The sequence below is a fragment of the Lissotriton vulgaris genome, chromosome 5, assembly GCF_964263255.1.
Source record: "Lissotriton vulgaris chromosome 5, aLisVul1.2, whole genome shotgun sequence".
In the NCBI taxonomy this organism is placed as follows: Eukaryota; Metazoa; Chordata; class Amphibia; order Caudata; family Salamandridae; genus Lissotriton; species Lissotriton vulgaris.
Window position 1 is genome coordinate 597,792,522 of NC_141693.1, and position 20,798 is coordinate 597,813,319.

Consider the following 20,798-nt stretch of genomic DNA (forward strand, 5'->3'; position numbering starts at 1 on the left):
TCCAATGATTGAGAAGGCACAATTCTGTTCCAAGGCCCACTGGAGGGCTTAACTTGTCCTGGAAATAGCGTGTATGCACACAGAATCCACTGGAGGGAGAATACTTTTGGCAAAATCAACTACGTTTCGCAGCGTGCATTAAGAACATAAAGCCATTAAGGGAGCACACCAGAGGCCGATAAAAAAATTAGCATGCAGAAGATAGTATTCAGCCAGCATCAATGTGTGATCACAAATGCCTATCAGGAAGAAGAAAGTTACTTCGAAACGCGTCAGGCATGGGGATTAAAAGATCGGAATTAAATTGTGCTTTCATCTGTTAATAAAGGGTTTTTGCCGACCTGCTGTGGAGTGCGTCTTTGAGACAGGAAAGACGTTGGAAACAAATACTCACTGCGTTTCCGGCCGTGGAAGGCTGCACCTCTCTTTGAAGGAACATGGGGCTGCAGGCTGAACTTTTCCTACTGGTATGCAGGCACAGCGGTACAATGAATGAGAAGGCACAATTCTGTTCCGAGGCCCACTGGAGGGTTTATTTGGTCCTGGAAATAACGTGTATGCACACAGAAACCACTGGAGGGAGAAAACTTTTGGCAAAATGAACTGCGTATCCCAGCGTGCATTAAGAACATAAAGCCATTAAGGAAGGCACGCCGGGGCCGATAAAAGCATGAGCACGGAGAAGATAGTGTTCAGCCAGCATCACTGTGCGATCACGAATGCCTGTCAGGAAGAAGAAAGGAACTTCGAAACGCGTCAGGCATGGGGATTAAAAGGTCAGAATGAAATTGTGCTTTTCTCTTTCTCTCTTTCTCTCTCTCTCTCTCTCTCTTTCTCTCTCTCTCCCCCCATGCTTTAACTGATCCTGTTACCTGGAAGGATGTGGTGCTTCCCACAGCTGGTAAATTTATGGGTGTGCACAGACACATGCATCGTAACATGTCAGGCCCACGCTGTTTTTGCAGTCCCCTCCGGCACGTTCACTCAGACAAGTACTTACTGGCAGTACTCTATTTGTGTCCTTTGGAACTGGTTGTGAATGGCCCTGCAACTTCCTGATAATTAGGAGTCATCTCTGTTTCTCTGAACCTAAACCTCCCTGGTATGCCAACTCATGAATATGCATTGAATGACCTTTTATTAATCTACCTATTGTAGCTTTAATTATTATTGGAACATTATTTTAAATCAATCTCAATCATGGAGAGTCAACCTGCAATTAATTGCCTCCAGTTAACCCCAAGCAAGGTGCTGTTGCAGGTGACCCTACAGCCTTACTTGTTCTTCGCTTTCTGTGAAGTGCATATCATTCTAGATCACGTCTCAAACGGGAATGTGTAAGCTACAGGTAGCTCGCAAATGCCCCTGGCATGACTCACCCAATTGAATCTCAGCCTTGCACATTACCCAGAGGGTTCCAGTACTTTAAAGGGGGCAGTGCCATTTGAATTGGTGACCCTTCAGTGTTAGCCAACCTCACCAATTGAAGACCCTCATGCTACTGCATGAATACTACATGGCCAGTACTCTGGTCCTTTTATTTATTTATTTTATTTATTTTTAGAGTTTTCTATAGCGCGAACTTGAACCGATTAGGTTATCAGAGCGCTTTACATAGCACCAGTTCCGTTACATGTTATCACAGCAGTTTACATAGAATGAGTTACGTTGCACATTTCAGTATCTTGAACCGATTAGGTTATCAGTGCGCTTTACATAAGACAGCATTCGATGTCCAGTGCCCTCCTCCGCCGTGTAGCGGGGGACCTCTTCCAACCCTCCGAAGTCGTCGAGCTGTCGGGACTAGGCTCCTGGAATGTCAGCTGCCCCTTTACAAGGCACTTAACATAGAATCAGTTACGTTACACATTTCAGGAACACATTTCTTTTTGCTCTAGTGAGTAGGGTTATCTCTTCACACGGGGGAAGGGTAACACCTGGCTATATTCCAACAGTTCCACAGGCGATTAGTCGTTAAGGCTATAGTTCTAAACACAGGGAGGGGATACACATGGCTACAGTCTAATAATCACATAGGATACTAGTCGTTAGAGTTGTCTTCTATCCTGACCGGAGGGATGTTACTGGAAACACTCTAAGGGTAATATATAGGGGTGGTAGAGAGTACAAAGGACCATTGCAAACACTACACTAGTACCAGCATAGAGGAGGGGTGGGTGGGATGCAAGGGTCTGGAGGGAAGGGCTAGAGTCCAGCGAGAACTGTCCGAACAAACAGCAGCATTCACAGCATAGATGAAGGGTGGGTAGGATGCAGGGTATGGAGGGAGGGTCTAGTCCACGAGAAAAGTCCTCCAGAGTCCACCAGGGCACTATCCTCTGCGTTCGTGTTCGTGTTCCCGGAGCCTGTGTCTGCCGGTCAGAGAAAGCGTGTCTCCCAGGGCGCCATCTTAAAGTCAGGCACCGGCTACATAGCGTGGTCAGCAAGGGGGAAGGGGGGGCAAGAGTCTCGGTAAAGACAGTAACATTGTTATTAGCACCTTTTTGTTCAATTAGACATGCACTTAAGTATGCAAGGAAAACATTTGCCCTTAATTTTAAAGTTTTAGTAACTTGTGTCTTTCAAGAACTTGCATACATCAGTGTATAACCACATTCCGTTAACAATTGATCTAGAGAGGTCTAAACGTATTGGTTGTTAATATCTATTAAATATACTTTTTTCTTCACCCTCGCCACCGCATTAATGACCAAAGGAGTAAGATCAGAGCATGACAAAGACCTACTAGACCAACTGCTGGCTGTGGAAGTAAAAAAAAGTGGTCCTGACCAACTGGAAAGATACAACCAAGACCTCATACAAAGGCTGGTTCAACTGGGTGACACCTCAGATGCGCAGATAACATTGCTCTACAAAACTCGCCCTGGAGGCCAACAACCAGGGGGATGTGGAAGTAACTAGACATTTATCTAGATTCTTACGAACCCCCTTGAATCGATTCCAGCTCTCTCCTCCCCTCAGGGGAGGGGGGCAGGGGGTACGGGAGACCGTGCGAGTTGGGATGTTGCCACCAAGGGCCGAAGAGGCCCTCGGGGGGCCTTGTTGGACTACCAATCCTGCCACAGGTTAACTAGTGAGGTGTCAGCTTTGTCATATGGCTATAAACCCAATTGAACTCATTTCTACAGAACCTCTTGTATACTCCTTTCACCCCTTTCTTTCCAGCTTCTTTCCATCATCCTTTTCCTAATTTGCCAGCAAGTCAATGTAGAGGGGATTAGCTTAACATACATCTCACGTACCTGTAATCACTGCAATACAAACAATGTTTGGCTAACCTGGTGACAAATGCTAATGTATCTGGTTATAAAAAAGTAATAAAATCAAGTACAAAAAAAAAATACAAAAAAGACCATGTATTTATTTTAAACCCTTATTAGTCATAGGAACTCCATAACATTGACCTCCGGTTACAAATCCTGAACTGTGTGGTGTGCTGACGGAGAGATCGTGCCCCTTCCCCGAGCTGTTACCGGGTTGAGGGGGGGGCTTCTTATCCATAGAATACGGGTAGGACCAATAATTCAGCCACACTATCAGCAAGGATCACTGGTTTTGTATTTCACTTTAATTATTTAGCATGTGACAAATGTTTACGCAGTAGCACATTGATGTCTTTATGGCTGAAACATGTAGACCTGTTTCCGTCTCACACATGCACTTATAAATTCACGCTGCATGTGCACTGTTTTTAATCCTGGCACCAGGAACGAGTCAAAGTGTTCAGTCGCTCTTGGTAATTTTAACATCACTATCCCCACATTATGTATTTTTTGTCGCGCTGTGCCATTTACCCGACCAGTTTTTTTCTCATCTACAGGATTTAGTTCATTCAAAATAGAGTAGGAATAAAACATACCGAAGCTCCTCCCTCTCAGATGACCAAGCCTGCCACCGTTGGTGAGCGATAGGATTTAGTCCTAAAGAAGAGATTCCCCCATATGCACCTGGAGACAATGTGTGTCCTGGAGACAATGTGTGTCCTTTGAATCCCCACCAGGATTCCACCTGTTTAGGGGTTTTACTCTATGGGAAGCCCAAGCTGGGACTCAGTCGTCTTAAGTCTAGTTTCTCATAGTATTGTCTTGAATAATACGTCACATGTTACTCAATGTGGAAACTGCTCAGGCTTGCTTTGCCGTTGCCAATGCTATCACCCATCATACGCCCTTTTAAAATCACCAGTTAACCTGTCCACGCAAGTGGCCATCGCATCATTTGCACATGGGGCAAACCACACTCACTGCTATCGGTACCTAGGTGCAAGGGTACCTGCAAAAAATTCCCCCAGTGGCCACAAAGTAAGGGCTGTGGTGTGCTCAGAAGCCACAGTGATGCCGGCACGGGATCACTGAAATAATATCGAGGGACAAAATATCGACTTGCCAAAATATCGTGGACAAAATATCGACAGTCAAAATATCGAGTTTGTATCTACAAACAGGTAAGTACAAAAATATCGAGTACAAAATATCGTTAACAATAATATAGATGTAAAAAATATCGACTTTATTAAAAACAGTGTTAAATTAAATTAATATTAAATTTTAATTACTAAAATATACTTAAAAATACTTAAATTAAATTATAATAATTAAATAATAAATGAAAATAATAAAAATAATTTTTTACAATCTTATTTGTTGACCCTGAACCCTAAAAATACCCCTTTACCCAAAAACCCAAAACTGACCCTGAACCCTAAAAATACCCCTTTACCCAAAAACTGAAAACTGACCCTGAACCCTAAAAATGCCCCTTTACCCAAAAACTGAAAACTGACCCTGAACCCTAAAAATACCCCCTTACCCAAGAACTGAAAACTGACCCTGAACCCTAAAAATACCCCTTTACCCATGAACTGAAAACTGACCCTGAACCCTAAAAATACCCCTTTACCCAAGAACTGAAAACTGACCCTGAACCCTAAAAATACCCCTTTACCCATGAACTGAAAACTGACCCTGAACCCTAAAAATACCCCTTTACCCATGAACTGAAAACTGACCCTGAACCCTAAAAATACCCCTTTACCCATGAACTGAAAACTGACCCTGAACCCTAAAAATGCCCCTTTACCCAAAAACTGAAAACTGACCCTGAACCCCAAAAATACCCCTTTACCCTAAAACTGAAAACTGACCCTGAACCCTAAAAATGCTCCTTTACCCAAAATGTATCAATATTATTTAATTACCAATTAATTATTAATTAACAATAACAATAAAGTAAATATATTAGCACATTAGCTGTAATTATTTTAATAATTAATATTATTTTTCCCCAATTAATTACTTAAAAATAACACAAAATTATATATATTAAAAATTTACTCTAATTAATGTAATTAACTAATTACAATTAATTAATTACCAATTAATTACTAATACAAAATATGTTCAAAATTATATTAATTAATTAACTAATTAATATTAATTAATTATCAATTAATTATTAATTAAAAATATTAACAAACATATATTAATTAATTAATTATTATTAAATTACTTCCCACCCTATTCCCCTATAAACCCACAACCCGCTACAGAATTACATTACGCAAATATTATAAAAACAAAATTAATTTAATAAAATATTTTATAACATTAATACACACTTTTCACACATATTAGTACATAAAAATACACTATAAAATATTATATATTATTAAAAATTCGATATTTTTGCTATCTATATTTTATACAGTCGATATTACTTCACTTACCTGAAAAACGATATTTTTGTAGTCGATATTATGTCCAGTCGATATTTTGTCCAGTCTATATTTAAAACTCGATATTATGTCCAGTCGATATTTTGGAGTCGATATTTTGTCTGTATACCGCCGGCACGGTAGCAGTGGGGCTTTTTGTTATGCTGTCTCAGAGGTGCAATCCCATTACCGGACCTTGGAGTTAGCCTTTTCTACTTGCTATGCTTACCTTGGGAGAGTCAAGTTTAAAATGGAAGTAACTCAATTATTGAATTGGAATGAAATAGAATTGCGCAATATGAAATCATAAAACCAGGGATTAACATTGACATCCCTACTTGTCCAAATTGTGTGACCCTAGGCAATTGTCTAATTTCACTTGTTCCTTCATTTTGACATAAACAGGCTGTCATGCCCCGAGGTCCCAATCGAGGCGCCTGGTGTTCCTTTAAACGCTGGCGGCCTTGGTTTCTATTTAAGGCACACCGATTCACCAGAACGCCGCTTTGCGTTCTAGCGTTTGGCTCACTTCCTGTTCTTCCGTCCCTGTGGCGTTTGCCTGACTTCCGGTTTTGTTTGTGGTGTTTCCGGCCCTGAGCGTTCCATCCTACGTGCCGGTGATCTGCTCCACCGTTTCCCGTACAATTGTTATTGTTATTGTTAATGTTGGGTTATATAGCGCCAAATCACCGACAGGTCTCAGGGCGCTTTTGACCGCAATGACATAACAGCCCGGGCAGCAACAGGAGGCGAGTTGGATCTATACTGAGCTCAACGCTGTTCTAAATAGAGTTGTCTTTAGGGCTTTCCTAAAGCGAAGCAGGTTTCCTTCCTTGCGAAGAGCTTCAGGCAGCTCATTCCACATTTTGGGCAGTAGGACCGAAAAGGATCTCCCTCCTTTTGTTGCTAGCCTGAACCGAGGACATACAAGCAACTGAGCCTAGGAGGACCTTAGGCTTCTTTCGGGCCTGTAGATGACTATTCCTTCCTTGATATAGGAAGGGGCTTGCCCGTAGATAGCCTTGTGGGCTATGCAGAGACTCTTAAAAGCCGACCTTTGCGTCACTGGTAGCCAGTGAAGACTCAGCAACAGCGGGGATGCATGTGATCTCCTTGGAAGTCTGAAGATTAGTCTTGCCGCATCATTTAAGACTACCTGCAGTCTGTTTGTTAAGGCTTTAGGTAAGCCCAGGTAGAGCGCATTTCCGTAGTCCAGCCTCGACAGTATGGTGGCAGAAACTATCGTGCGGAGCATGGACTGGGAAAGGAGTGGAACAAGTTTGCGCAGTTGTCTTATGATGCCGTTGCAGGTACCCACTACCACATAGATTTGATTGGTCATTGAGAGGGCGCCGTCTATCCTAATGCCAAGACTTTTGACCACGGTTGCTAGCTTAGGGGTGGGCCCTAATTCCTGGGGCCAGTAGAGGTCACCCCAGGGGGAGCAGGTGGATGACACAATTAACACCTCCGTTTTCTCGGGGTTAATCTTCAGGAGGTTCCTGGACATCCAGTTGACTGTGTACCTGAGAATCTCCTGTGCCAGCGACTGGGCTCGTACGGTGTCATCTATGCTCAGCAACAACTGGGTGTCGTCTGCATAGTTAAACACCCGACAGCCCATCTCAACCAAGGTGCTTATTAATGGTTGCAGGTATAGGTTGAACAGTAAGGGGGACAAGGCGGAGCCTTGGGGTACCCCACATGTCAGATCTCCTGCTCCTGATACCTCCTCTCCCAGCTGAATCCTCTGGGTTCGCCCGGACAGGAAGGATTCCAGCCAGAGGTAGGCAGATCCCCAAAACCCAAATCTCTGGCGGTTCAAATTTACCGCGTTTTGTTAGGGGCACTTAGTGATTCCTTCCGGCTTCCTTAGAACACGTTTGCTGTAATTCGTGTTCGTTCTTATCATTTCTTTTTTTCCCCTATCCTGGTGCTCCGCCCGACGGCCGGGTCCTTCCCCGTCGCCCGACTGGGTGCTGTTTTTTCCACACTCCCATATCCTGGTACTCCGCCCGGCGGCTGGGTCTTTCCCCGTCGCCCGGCCGGGTGCTGCTTACTGCACATTTGTATCAGGTTCACTGGCCGGAGCTGTCTCCTGTTGGGTGAACCACCCTCTTCAGCCTTCCCTTTGGCAGTTTGCTATAATCCTTCCTTTGGGGCACTTGCGTGGACCAGTGTTTGGTGTGTTGTGCTTCTCAGCTACCAGAATCACAGTAACAGCGTGTAGCGCTGCCTCTTTTATATTCTTGTTTGTGGATATTGATGGATGTAACAAGGTTGTGACACTTTTGGCAGATGACACTTTGTACATACGTCAGACGAAAGACTTGTGAAAGCACATTATAACTTGGAATAGGGTGAGGTACAAGCCAAGCATTCCGATAATCCTCGTGGTGAGATTTACAGAATATCTTCTTATACATACTAACATAAGTTTGGGGTAGAATGTTATAATCTATGTCCTTTTATTGCACATGGAGTCAACACCAGAATTACCCACCATTGGTATTCCAAAGCTCTGACTATTACTGTGGTAGGTGACACATATGTATTGGAGATATACACAAGCTTGTAGTAGAGTATAGGTTGTAACCTTATCCTTCCCTTACAGCCTACCTCCTCATCAAGAATCCACGCTGAGGTGCCACATTCAGGATCTGCTATCTTCTTCCCCAACCTTTCCTTGTTTTGTTTCCCTGTTTTCCCCTGGCGTGCCATACGATACTCTAGAGTCTGATAGAGTCGGAGGGCCGTAGGGGACAACTGAGGACTACTCTCCAAGTTCCTGACGCTCCTGTGGAACAAGCCTGAAACCATTACACAGGCACGTTGACGTAGATATGTTCAAGATATAGCTGTAAAAACTTTCTCTTGTGTTTGCTTTATTAAACCATAATGTTGAGCATCTTTATTAACAACCAACAGCTCAAGGCACCCAGAAGGTTGCTTGTGTTACTAGCTAGCCAGTGAGAAACGCATGTTAATGAAAAACACTTATTAATCTGAAAGAGATTTTATATTTGCACGTTTGTTGAAAGATATCTTAAAATAAATGTGTTCCTTCTGTGATATGGTGCGGGGCACCTTGTTTTCTTATTTTATTTAGTTGGTGTTAGAAGTGGGGGTCTCTAGTTGGCAAAGGTATGCACCTTTGTCGAAGTAGAGACCCTTCTTCCTAGTTAGGGTAATGGGGATACACTTCTAAAATAACCCCTGCTTATCCCCTTGGTAGCTTGGCATGAGCAGACAGGCTTATCGAAGCGGCAGTGTGTAAAACATTTCTGCACACATACAGTAATACAGTGAAAACACTACAAATGGGCACTCCCCAGTTTAGTAAAATAAGTAATCTTTATCTAAACCAAACAGGACTAAAATGACAAAAATCCACAATACAGTAATCAAAATATACCTTTTAGAAGGTAAAACAGTTCTGTCCATAGCAAACTATAGATGTGTCACTTTCTACACAAAGTACCTTGGATGCATCAAAATCATAAACAAAAACAGCTGCAGGGAAGGTGATGCTTCGGTTCCTTATGCCAGCTAAGGTGATGCGTTTGTTCCTTACTCCAAGGGAGGTGATGCGTCGGTTCCTTACTGCCATGCAGGGGAGGTGATGCATCGGTTCCTTACTGAAGAGCAGGTGACGCATCAGTTTCTTAATGTGCTGGGAGGTAATGCTCTGGTTTCTTACTGAGACTTCAGTGTTATTGTAGACTTGGCACCCCGGTGTGATGCGTGGGGATGCATCAGTTCCCGATATGCTGGCGGCGGCAATAGCACTGCCTTGGTCTCACAGCTGCGGTCCCACGATGCGTTGGTTCTGACTGCCGCACAGCAAGGCCTGCATTGGAATCAGTGCAGAACTATCGTATTTCGGAGATCAATTCACAGGATTTCTCTAGCCGCGGACAGGCGCTGCTTCTGTTTCTTTGGAGGCATAGCAGCGATGCATCCGAAACAGGTGCAGATACGTCACGCTTCTTTAGTTGCATTCTTTTCCAGATCCCAGCAACAGGAACAACCTTCAGAGGCCCAACACAGGAACAGGAACCTCTTCAGTTTTCCCAACTCTTCTCCGTGTCAGAGGTTCCTTTTGTGCCCAGAAGTATTCTAAAGTTCTGGGGTCTGGGTCCCAATATTTATGTTTAATTTCACTTTGTTCTCTTGTAGCAGAGAGGGTTTGTGCTCAGTCAAAACCAGTTATGTCCTCTCTGCTACTGCTTCCCAGCAGAAGGTAGTGACATCATTGTGTAAGGCAGACCAGGCCCAATCAGATGCAGGGAAATCTCCTCTTCCCACTCTAAATGCAGCCCAGGTCCAGTCAGACCAGCCATAACTAATCCAGGAATGGCAAGACACACCTCAGCCACCCCAGTGGCTGTCTACAGTGAACGCACATCCCCAGCCCCTGCCACTACAAAGCCAGACAGTCAATCCACAAACCAGCAGAGGCACACAGGATGACTAAGAAAGAAAATAACCATTTTCTGAAAGAGGCATTTTCAACCATATAATATAAAAATTAATCTCCACTAGAAGATGCATTTTTACATTCTGAGTTCAGGAATAGTAAACGCCATCTTTCTATCTTTTCCCAATGGAAAGTTATACTTATAAGATAAATAAACCCCCATCGTATCCTATCGGACAGATAGCCTTTCAATAGTGAAAAACAAAATACACTGTATTTCACTATTAGGACATGCCACACACATCAGTACATGTCCTACCTTTCACATACACTGCACCCTGCCCACAGGGGTACCTTAGGCCAACCATAGGGGTCACTCACATGTAATAAAAGGGAAGGTTAGGGCCTGGCAAGTGGGTGCACTTGACAGATCAACATGGCAGTAGAGACTGCATGCAGACACTGCAGTGGCAGGTCTGAGAACCTTTTGCAAGGCTGCTTGTGTGGGTGGCACAATCTGTGCTGCAGGCCCACTATCAGCATTTGATTTACAGGCCCTGGGCACACACAGCACACTGTACTTGGGACTGAGTAGTAAATCAAATAACCCAATCATGGAATCACCAATCCATAATAACAATTTACAGAGAGCATATGCACTGTAGCCTTAATTAGCAGTGGTAAAGTGCCCAGAGTCCTAAAACCAACCAAATCAGGGTAAAAAACAGGAGAGCAAAAAGTCGGAGGATAGACCCGCTGGGAAAGCCAGGTCTAACAGTTGGTGTAAAGAAATGCTGCCTGTTTAATTAGTATTGTTATGAATGTCAGTTCTCTTGGTAGCCCAGTGCAGTAGTGCGGCCCCTGGACCATACTTTGAGTTTCACTGCCATTGTGCCTAAACTTCCAGCTGGCAGCGTCTTACCGCTGCCGTTAGAAGAAGCATTTTTATACCATCTAGAGGCTCCCATTATTATTAAGTGTGTGTACATGTCCTGCTTAACAGCCTCACACGTCCGTTATAAATTGGTTACTGTCCCCACCATTGTACGTGGCACCCCAGCTTCTGATGGGATGGCCTTAAGAAATGAATGCCCCTATGTCATTGCAATATACCAAATATTTCTCAAAGCAATTTCTCTTGATCAATTTTCTACTGCGATGTTCAGCCCACCATCTTACCAGGCTGCTTAAGAGCTGACCATGTGAGTGGCTTACTAACAATGATGTTTGAAATCTAATAGTCACCGTTTTATATTCTCATGCAGCTCACCTTATTGTGGGTCCTCTTGTTTAAACTGGAGGACCATTGAAGTTTATGACTGTCTTGGCAGAGTAAATCGTTTTTTTATTCCTTTTAATTACATTCCTCCAATACAAAAAGAAGAATGGCTGTGGTGGCACTTGAGGACAGTCGTGAGATAGTAAGTTCAGTACAAATAATTACGGCTCAAAGGTTAAGGTGATGGCCATTCAACATTCACCAGATGGCATGGAAAACCAAACCATAAAATCAATCACAAAACATATTCTGAGCTCCAAGTTCCAGTAAAGAGTTCTTGAAACAAGGTGATCTTCCAAACTTCTTCTTTATTTCAATGTTTTCTTTGTAAGCAAAAGATCTAGCCGTCAACACATGTTTCGTCCTTAGTGGAGTAAACCACAGACTTCCCTAGGGCTATTGACTACGAATACTTTAAAATCAGAAGATGATCCTTTCAAGCATCAAATTATTTGTGTTTAATTCCAACAGCCGGACATATGTATTTGTCCTCCTCCTACTATCCATACTAGTCACCCGTCGAATATCATTGGGCCTGCGGTGACTCTTGCCCGTCCTAAGTTTGGAAGATCACCTTGTTTCAAGAACTCTTTACTGGAACTTGGAGCTCAGGATATGTTTAATTATATTCTAGGTTTCCGAAATCAGAGTCCAGTCAGTCCCCATGTCGCTTTGGATGAACACAGACAATCAAAGAGCAGTTGGCTTTTGTATACCATACGATGGGACAATGAAGGTGTTCCCCTTGTACCTTTAAAATTCGGAAGATGCTTTAGCAGGGGTCTTTTTTTACTAATTTCAGCAGTGGGTTGCTCTATACATACTATGCTCAGGTGAGAAACACACAAATGCCAATTTTCTGCACCCGACCGCAGAGATATATAGTAATAGCCTGCTATAGCGACTAGAAGGGCTAAAAGCAATAACGCCCTGGCTGCAAAACCTCTAAAACTTTTGATAAGTGTAAGCAACGCTTTACAACATTGCTCTAGTAGCCGTCAGGAGAAAGTTAGCACTTTCTCATGCAAGACATGCATGTCTCACAAGAACTGCTCAGTAAAGAGGGGGCAATGATGAAATCAAGTGATGCAATTCGAAATTCTGAGTTATTCTTCAAGTAAACATTCTCAATATCCATCAGGTTTGAATTTTGATGCTATGACTATAGTTCAAATATACATGCAGACAGCTATGTTATTCCCAGTGGTTGTGTGGACAGAGTTGATTGGTATGTGGTCTCTTGGGATGTGCGTGGGCTTACGTGCTGGGAAGGGTGAATTGGTGTGAGGGCTGAATGCCTGTGTAGCCCTGTAATCCTAGTACCTAACTAATATGTGTTATCCCCAACAAAATGGGAGTCCTCATAAAATTAGTGCTGACTCAGCTGGCCACTGCCAAATTCCAGGCTCCAGAAAGTTCTCTTAGGAGCTTGGCATGAAGCTAAACTGCTACAAGAAAATAATTTAGTACTTCTTATGTTAAGAGAAGATTACACCAGTTTCATTGTAAGTCCCAGTATGGTTACAAGCAGAGTCAGGAACTGCCTAAGGCAGATCCTTCATCTGTGGTTCCAAAATAGGTAAATAAATGTCTGAGACAAATGGAAATCTGAAGAAGTAAACTGTTTGCACTACTGTTTTCACTGCTGCGTGAGCTTCACAACATCAGCTTCGGATGCTTGTGTTAGAAAGCCTGGAACACCCACATTGCCTCTTCAGGTGCTCCCACAAGTGCTCAAACAAGTGTTTGCTGACACAGAACATTCGCCTAGACATAACACAACTGTTAATTCAAAATTTGCAAACATACGTGACAAGAATTTTCAATTCTATTAAGGACACGGCGGTGAGAATTATGCTTCTTATTTCTTTACTGTTTCTTTTCTTAGCAGCGAATAAAAAAAAATTAACTAAAAATACTACAATACCCATGAATACACATTGGGTCACATGACCAACCATAGAGAATACCCCTATATAAACTCATGATGACAGTATCCTCTTTCTTTGGAAAAAAAAAATCAAACATTTAAGTCCATAAACAACAACTAGAGCTTGAAGAACCATTCATAACATAGAAGGACCTCCTCTAGCAGAGATAACTTGCAGCCCAATGGGGCTCCTTATTCCAGACGTGGTTCTTGAACAAACGATTCATAATCAACCGACCGTCCAATAAAGTGGATTATCATGCTCTACTTGAGATCAGCACCTGAAATGAAAAAGGATAAGACCATAATAGCGTTCACCCTCTGATATCTCACTAATATATCAGAAAGGGAAGGGAAAAACATCAGAACATACATGCAGCATGAAGATACTCAAATACCCACACAATGCATTTTACAATGCAAAATACATGTTTTTGGGTGGGATAATCCTCGCCTTCTTGTCCTTAATAGAAATAAAAATTCTTGTCACATATGTTCGCAAATTTTGAATTCTATGTCAGAACCGTAGGCTCCGATTATGCTTGTTTAAAGCTTAGCCACCACTACTGATGCCACATCTACAATAGGCTTATAGTAAAAGGATTTAAACGTGGTTTCAGTTGACCAATCGCTGCATTCATTATATCTGCAAGGCTGACCCCTACAGAGAAAGCCTTTGACGCCATAGCTCCAAGAGCTGAATGTGCTCTAAATTTTGAAACATCAATACCCGCTCCGCTCATGAGCCAACGCACCCATCTATACAAGGTGGCTGGAGTCACTGGGCAAAAGGGTTTTTGCAGACCCCCCATGTCTTGGCGAACCTCAGTGGTACTTCCCTAGTAATCTTTTAAACACTGTACTGCATACCGTTTAGGGTTGTTAGGGAAAGCTGGGTAAGCTATTGAGGAGGTATTACATTTAGTACGTCTTAGACCCTTTTGCGTGATACTAGGCAGAGTAGCTTGGTCAATTCAGCAGAAAGCTGTTTCCTTGACAAATACTTATTGGAAGGCCAGGCCTACAAGAATCTCGGGATGGAGGACACATCCCGTAACTCTGAGTATTTTGGACAAGGGGGTTTGACCATCCGGATACCCCTGAGCAGTTTACGAATCAAAAGATGCTCTCCTGCCGGTTTTCCATCCACTTACACGTGACCTGCTGAGATCGCAAACTGGAAATTATTCACCGTTCTAAAGGCTAAACCAGAAGCCGCGATGGAAGCTAAAAAGGTTACAATGAAGGAGAAATGTGTTTTAATGGAATCTCCATTCCGTTGAGAGCACCAACTACACCATTCTTTACAAGCCGATGAGTATCTCTTGTGGGTATTAGTTGACCATGCCTCGCTGATAAATCTGTCAGCGTCTCGCAAAAGGCCTGGGATCATCCATCTGTCCCTAAAATTTGCCATGTGAATCCAGAAGGGGTTGCCCTGAGTCTATCAAAGGATTCTGAGCCTTCAGAGGATCCAGCAACAGCTTCCACCGCTGTGGAAGAAGGATCTTCACCTCACAAAGCATCTCCAGAAGTACTGGGACCCGTGACTGCACTCTCCATAGTGGAGTGATCAGAATCAACTCTGATTGACGCTGCCTGGTTTGTGCCAGAACTATGGGAATCATCATGAATGGCGGGAAGGCATAGCATAGAGATGTGGGCCAGTCCTGTAGAAACGCATCCGTGGCAAGAGTCTCCGGATACGGGCGCCAACTGTAAAATGCTGGGAGCTTTCTGTTGAGGCAAGAAGTGAACAGATCTATCTGGCAGGGGCCCCAAAGATGGTTCAGCAACTGGAAAACCCGCGGATGGAGTCTCCAATCCGTGAAATTCCATAGATGTCGGGAGTGCCAATCGGCTACCTCATTGTTGCGGCCCAGAAGGTACTCTGTTACCACTGAAATTATGTTCTGGAGACAAAAGTGCTACAAATCCTTGGCAATCTCAGCTAGAATCCGGTATTTTGTCCTCGCTAGCTTGTTTACATAGCTTACCGCGTACATGTTGCCCATGCGAAACAGTTCGTCTTTCTGGGTGAAAGGCAACTGATTGCAAAGGATGCTGCCAGGAGTTCCATGCAATTGATATGCAACATAAGTTCCTCCTGTGACCAGCGGCCGCCCGTGAAAATCTGGCCGCAGCGTGCTCCCCAAACCCACTGGCTGGTATCAGACTTTATCACTACACCCGGGGTAGATCTGAACAGGGCTGGGCCATTCTAGGCCTCCATGTGTTCCGGGCACCACAACATCTCCAAACCCGCCTCCTCGGAGAGAGGAATCTGATCTGAGTATCTGAGGCCTTTCTGGAGATGTTGAATCTTGAGCCGTTGAAATGCTCGGTAGTGAAGGGGACCCGGAAGATCGCTTGAACTGAGGAGGCTAACAGCCCTACGATCCGGGATACAGATCTCAATGACACACTCTGCTTTCGCAAAATAAACCTCTACTCTATCTTCAAAGACCTGGTCTTCTGGGCTGGTAAGAGGAGTTGACAACTCCTTGAGTCAATCAGAAAACCCAGAAATTCGATCGATTGAGTTGGAGTTCAGATCGATTTTTGTGGATTTACAATACAACCGAGACTCTGTAAAAGATTGATCGCCCATTCTAGAAGGGTCATCACTAGTTGAGGACAATGAGCCATGAGGATGATGTCATCCAAGTATATAATCAGACGAACCCCCATGCTCTCAATGATTCCACTACTGACCGCAGAAGTTTTGTGAAGCAACAAGGTGCCGACGAGAGGCCGAAAAGAAGGACTCTGTAGTCATACCACACTCCCTGCCAGTAGAACTGTAGAAAACGTTGATGTGGTTTGTAAATGGGAACAGACAGATACACATCTTTCAAATCCAGATGGACCATCCAGTCCCCCTCCTGATGGAGATTGCGTAAAAGATAAAGACCCTCCATCTTGAAATGTCGATATACTACCCATCCGTTAAAGTCCTTTAGATTTAAAACTAGCCTGGATCCACCCCCTTCTTCTCTACTAGGAGGATGCTGCTGATAAAGCCTCGAGGATGAGAGTCCATGACCACTATGGCCCCTTTCTTTAGGAGAGAATCTATCTCTTCGGAGATGAAGATCTGATCTTGTGGGGCAAAATACTTTTGGTGTGGAGGAAAAACCTGATTGGCGGAATTGAAAAGCTCTATCTTGTACCCCTGCACCGTCTCTAAGATCCTTGCCTTCTGCAAGATTGTGTGCTAATTGTTCAGAAAAAACAGTATCCTACCCCCTAACATTATTTCAGTCTCACCTAAATTTCAGGTATCTTGTTGACCACCCTGATGTCCTCCGTATCTGCCCTTGTATCGATGGGTCAGTTTGAAGGAGGAGTTGCTAACCTGAGTCCTGGAAGCCTCCTCATTTTTGCTGGAACTGACCACTCGGGGCTCCTTGACTGTAACCACGGCCAAACGACCACCCTCTGTATCGCCCAGCCCTGCCAAACACTGGGCTGAAAGCGCATTTAAGGGATCTCTGGGTCTTATCCAAACCGCTAACAGTGGCTACAAACTTCATCAGCTCTTTAAGAAAGGATTGACGAACAGGAGGCCCTGAGCTAGTGGACCCGATTCAGAAGAGGAGAGTTCTGCCAATTTAAGAACAAGTTTCAGAAGTATTGAGCGACATTGTTCACTGAACATAGCACAATTCGTATTACCCAGCTGACAGACCACTCTTTGTGCCCATCCAATCATCCGGGTTAATAGCCATTGCAGACTCCTTGGCACGAAAGACCAACTCTAAAATCTTAGTGAGGGGACCTGTCAAATCTAAAAGCTTGTTGTGGCATGATCTCCATGCCCGGTTTATGCCCTTTTTAGGGTCTTTGGAATACTTTTTAAGATGTGTGAAAATAGAAGGGCCACCTCCAGCTTTTCCACCACCTTATCGGCCAAATCAGGCCTTGGGCACTCCGATCTGAACCGTGCTCTCAAATCTTTATCGAAAACCTGTCTAATGTGAGATTGAACATACTCGGCCACCTCTGGAGGTGGAAGCCTGGCGGTGTTATTTGGATGAACTATCTCCGCCGGCTCGAAGGTTAGGAGCTTAGTTTGTGAAAGTACGTCAACCTAACGTTCTTCCCTTAATATTTGGGAGGGTCTAGGTGACTCCTCCTGGTCAGACGCTTGGTCCGAGGAGGTATCATCTCCATCATCTTGAGGTAACTCATTGATGGTTGCTTCCTTAGCAGAAGTGCCATAATCATGGTCAGAAGCCATTGCTTTGGCCAGCTTCGCAAAATATGCCGCATGGGGATTCTTGGACCTTTTCCCACTGGCACTAGGGTGACTGCCTGAGCTGGGAAGCCAACCCTGCTGCTGGGCATAGGTGCATAAATGGCGCTTTAGTGGCTCTATGGCCCTCATCATGGCCTTATTTACCAAGTGCTGCACTCCTGCGACTAGCGCATCAACAAGGTCCTGCTCCATGGACCTAAAGGGCTCCTCCTCATAATATTCCTCCTCAAAATAATACTCCGACATTATGGCCCACTGTAGTGACACCTTTTTCCACAGGAGGAATTGCCTGTCCCTCACACGAATGGTTAAGGTACACAGGCAAGAGCTTTTAACCAGTTTAACTGATAGTCAATAAGGAGGGAGGGGAGTAACCCCAGGCAACCCCAGGCAAGCCAAAGTATTGATATACAAACAGCAATGTGTAAACTGTTTTCAAAACGTTTTCAAATGTGGAGGGAGGGCTTGCCAGAACCACTGTAGGCAGGCCTATGCATAAATTATTCAGCCCCACTCAGAAAGGGGCGTTGCTGGGAGCCTGGTACAAGCAAGTGGGAACCTGAGCAAAGACAAGTGCGGCTCCTGTGCTCACTCAAGCCCGAATAAAGTTTCAAAAACAGGCAAAATGGCTGCAGCGCATGCGCAGTACAGGCCGCCCGTCAACACAAAAAGAGGACTTCGTGTCGCAACTATGCATATCCTCGCTCCCTTAATCTCACTCTCCACCGGGATTCAACACGGGTGCAAATGCACCTGGTCAGGGTGGCAGATGCAAAAACAACAATTGATGGACAGAATGCAGAACAATGTCATTCATTCACCCCAGTACAGAGATCTGGGCCTAAATCCATCGTTTTTTTTTCACCCCACACCACTCCAGTTCAGACATGGCCAAATGCAAATCAGCCTTGACCCTGTGTCTCATGGGAACAGTCCAGCCCGAACTGCCAAGCCATGTCTTTCCTGGACCGGAATCAAGCATCCTAGGACCGGTTTCTGGCTATCAGCCACCTTCAGCCAGGATAGCTTGACTGCAGTGGTGTGGAGAGCATGGGACATACCTCTGAGCATACCCATCCCTCTCGGGGTGACAAAGGCAAAAACAACAATTGTTGGACAGAATGCAGAACAATGTCATACATTCACCCCAGTACAGAGATCTGGGCCTAAATCCATCGTTTTTTTGCACTCCACACCACCCCAGTTCAGACATGGCCATATGCAAATCAGCCTTGACACTGTGCCTCATGGGAACAGTCCAGCCCAAACTGGCAGGTCAGGGAGGCAGAGCGCTCTCAAAACATGAGCACAATAGAGATACTGAGCAATAGGTGTAGAAAACTGCATTAATAATCAAAGGAAAAAAACATGCATCAGCTTAAAGGCCACAATCAATACAGATGCGCTACAAAGTACAACAAAACCGATTGCAGACCACATTAAATATTAATTTATCATCAGTATAAATAAATATACATAACATCAGATAGAACAAATATAGTAACTGGGAATGCACTTAACTGGCTGCGGAGCAGCAAAGAAAGAGAAGACTGTCATCATGACTGGAGTATATATAGGGGTACTCTCTAAGGTTGGTCATGTGACCCGATGTGTATTTATGGGTATTGTAGTATTTTTAGTTACTTTTTTTCATTGGCTGCTGAGAAAAGAAACAGTGAAGAAATGAGAAGCATAATTGGAGCCTCTGGTCCTGACATAGAATCAAAATTCTGTTGTGCTTTGTAGCAGGCATCTTAAACCTCAATGCTACTTAATGATGAGTCAAAATCGTGACGCGACAAGAGGGGCTCTGACCGTTATCCATAATACTACCCCCTGAAAAGTGTCAGCCACATAACTGGACCCTTTACCCTTTTACCAATAAAAGTATGATAAATATGCTGCAACACTTAGTTTGATGACCAGATTAGGTGACATCATTCACGCTGTCCCTAAGCAACTCGTGCTCCGGAGACGTATTGGGCTCGACAAATTGTTCAGCCGGCAGGGCAACTCTGAGGAAACTGTATATTATAGATCTCCCGAAATGGGAGGGAGCGATGCAGCACTGAACAAGTTGGAGCAGCGAAGAAATCGGGCCAACTGCATTTATAAACAACTTGTGGGATCAGACATGCTCTGGGCATGCGCTGAGCTGTTCAAAGGTAACCAATAAAAGAACTGATAATCCTTATAGTACCACTAAGGCGAGTTGACGTTGGCTTTTTTGAAGGAGAAACAGAAGGGCATAATTGCAGCATGACTCGTGAACTTTTAAGGTAACTTTATCTTTTTCTCTCTTTTTTAAAATTTTTTTTACAAACAGCCCAATCCCCATGGATTCACTCCCTCTCTGTCACCATATCCAGTTGGTTAAAGGCACGTCTAGGTATTCTTACATTTCCATAATTTTACATAAATAATAAATAGCATGGGTGAACAGGGTACTCCCTAAGATACTTTCAGGTCTAGAGGAGGGAGTGGCAAACCAACAACAAGAAAAAGGGGAAACTCTATTCTGACCTATATTTCTTTTACACATGAGCATTAAAGTTTCTTCAAAATTACATACAGGATGCTACAAGAAACATGAAGTCATTCACTTAGACTTAGTATTTGTATTTTATTTCTTTCATTTATTTTCTATCCTTTTCATAACAGTTTTGTTTTTCTAATTTTTTAGTGATTATTTTATCAAAATTACAATACAGTGACATGGTGACATATGTACAAATCAGTTTAAAAAGCAAGGTTAAATCATGTCTTGACAGAAACCCCTAAACAATAAATATAAGGTTACTCTCACTCATATCAACATTCATACATACTCGATCTTTCATACTGATTGTCCTGGCAGTACTAACACAACAAACAACAGTGAACAAAAGTGAAAAACAAATAATGTGTCCTCTAGTAGACTCCTCAAGATGTTACTACAACCCGTAGTATTTAAGTCTTGCTTTTTATTGTGAGGGTTAATAGTCTTTAGTTAGCCTTTCCTTTCTTTCTCCGGGGTTTGATTGAATTTTTGTGTGAGGGTCTGTGGTGCGTATGGCCTACGTACGTTTCGGTGATGTCATTACTTTGCTTCACCTTCTTCAGGGCCAACATGAAACTGGACAACAGACAGGTGCATACATACTATTAAAACCAGAGGGTTCTCATTATCTGTGT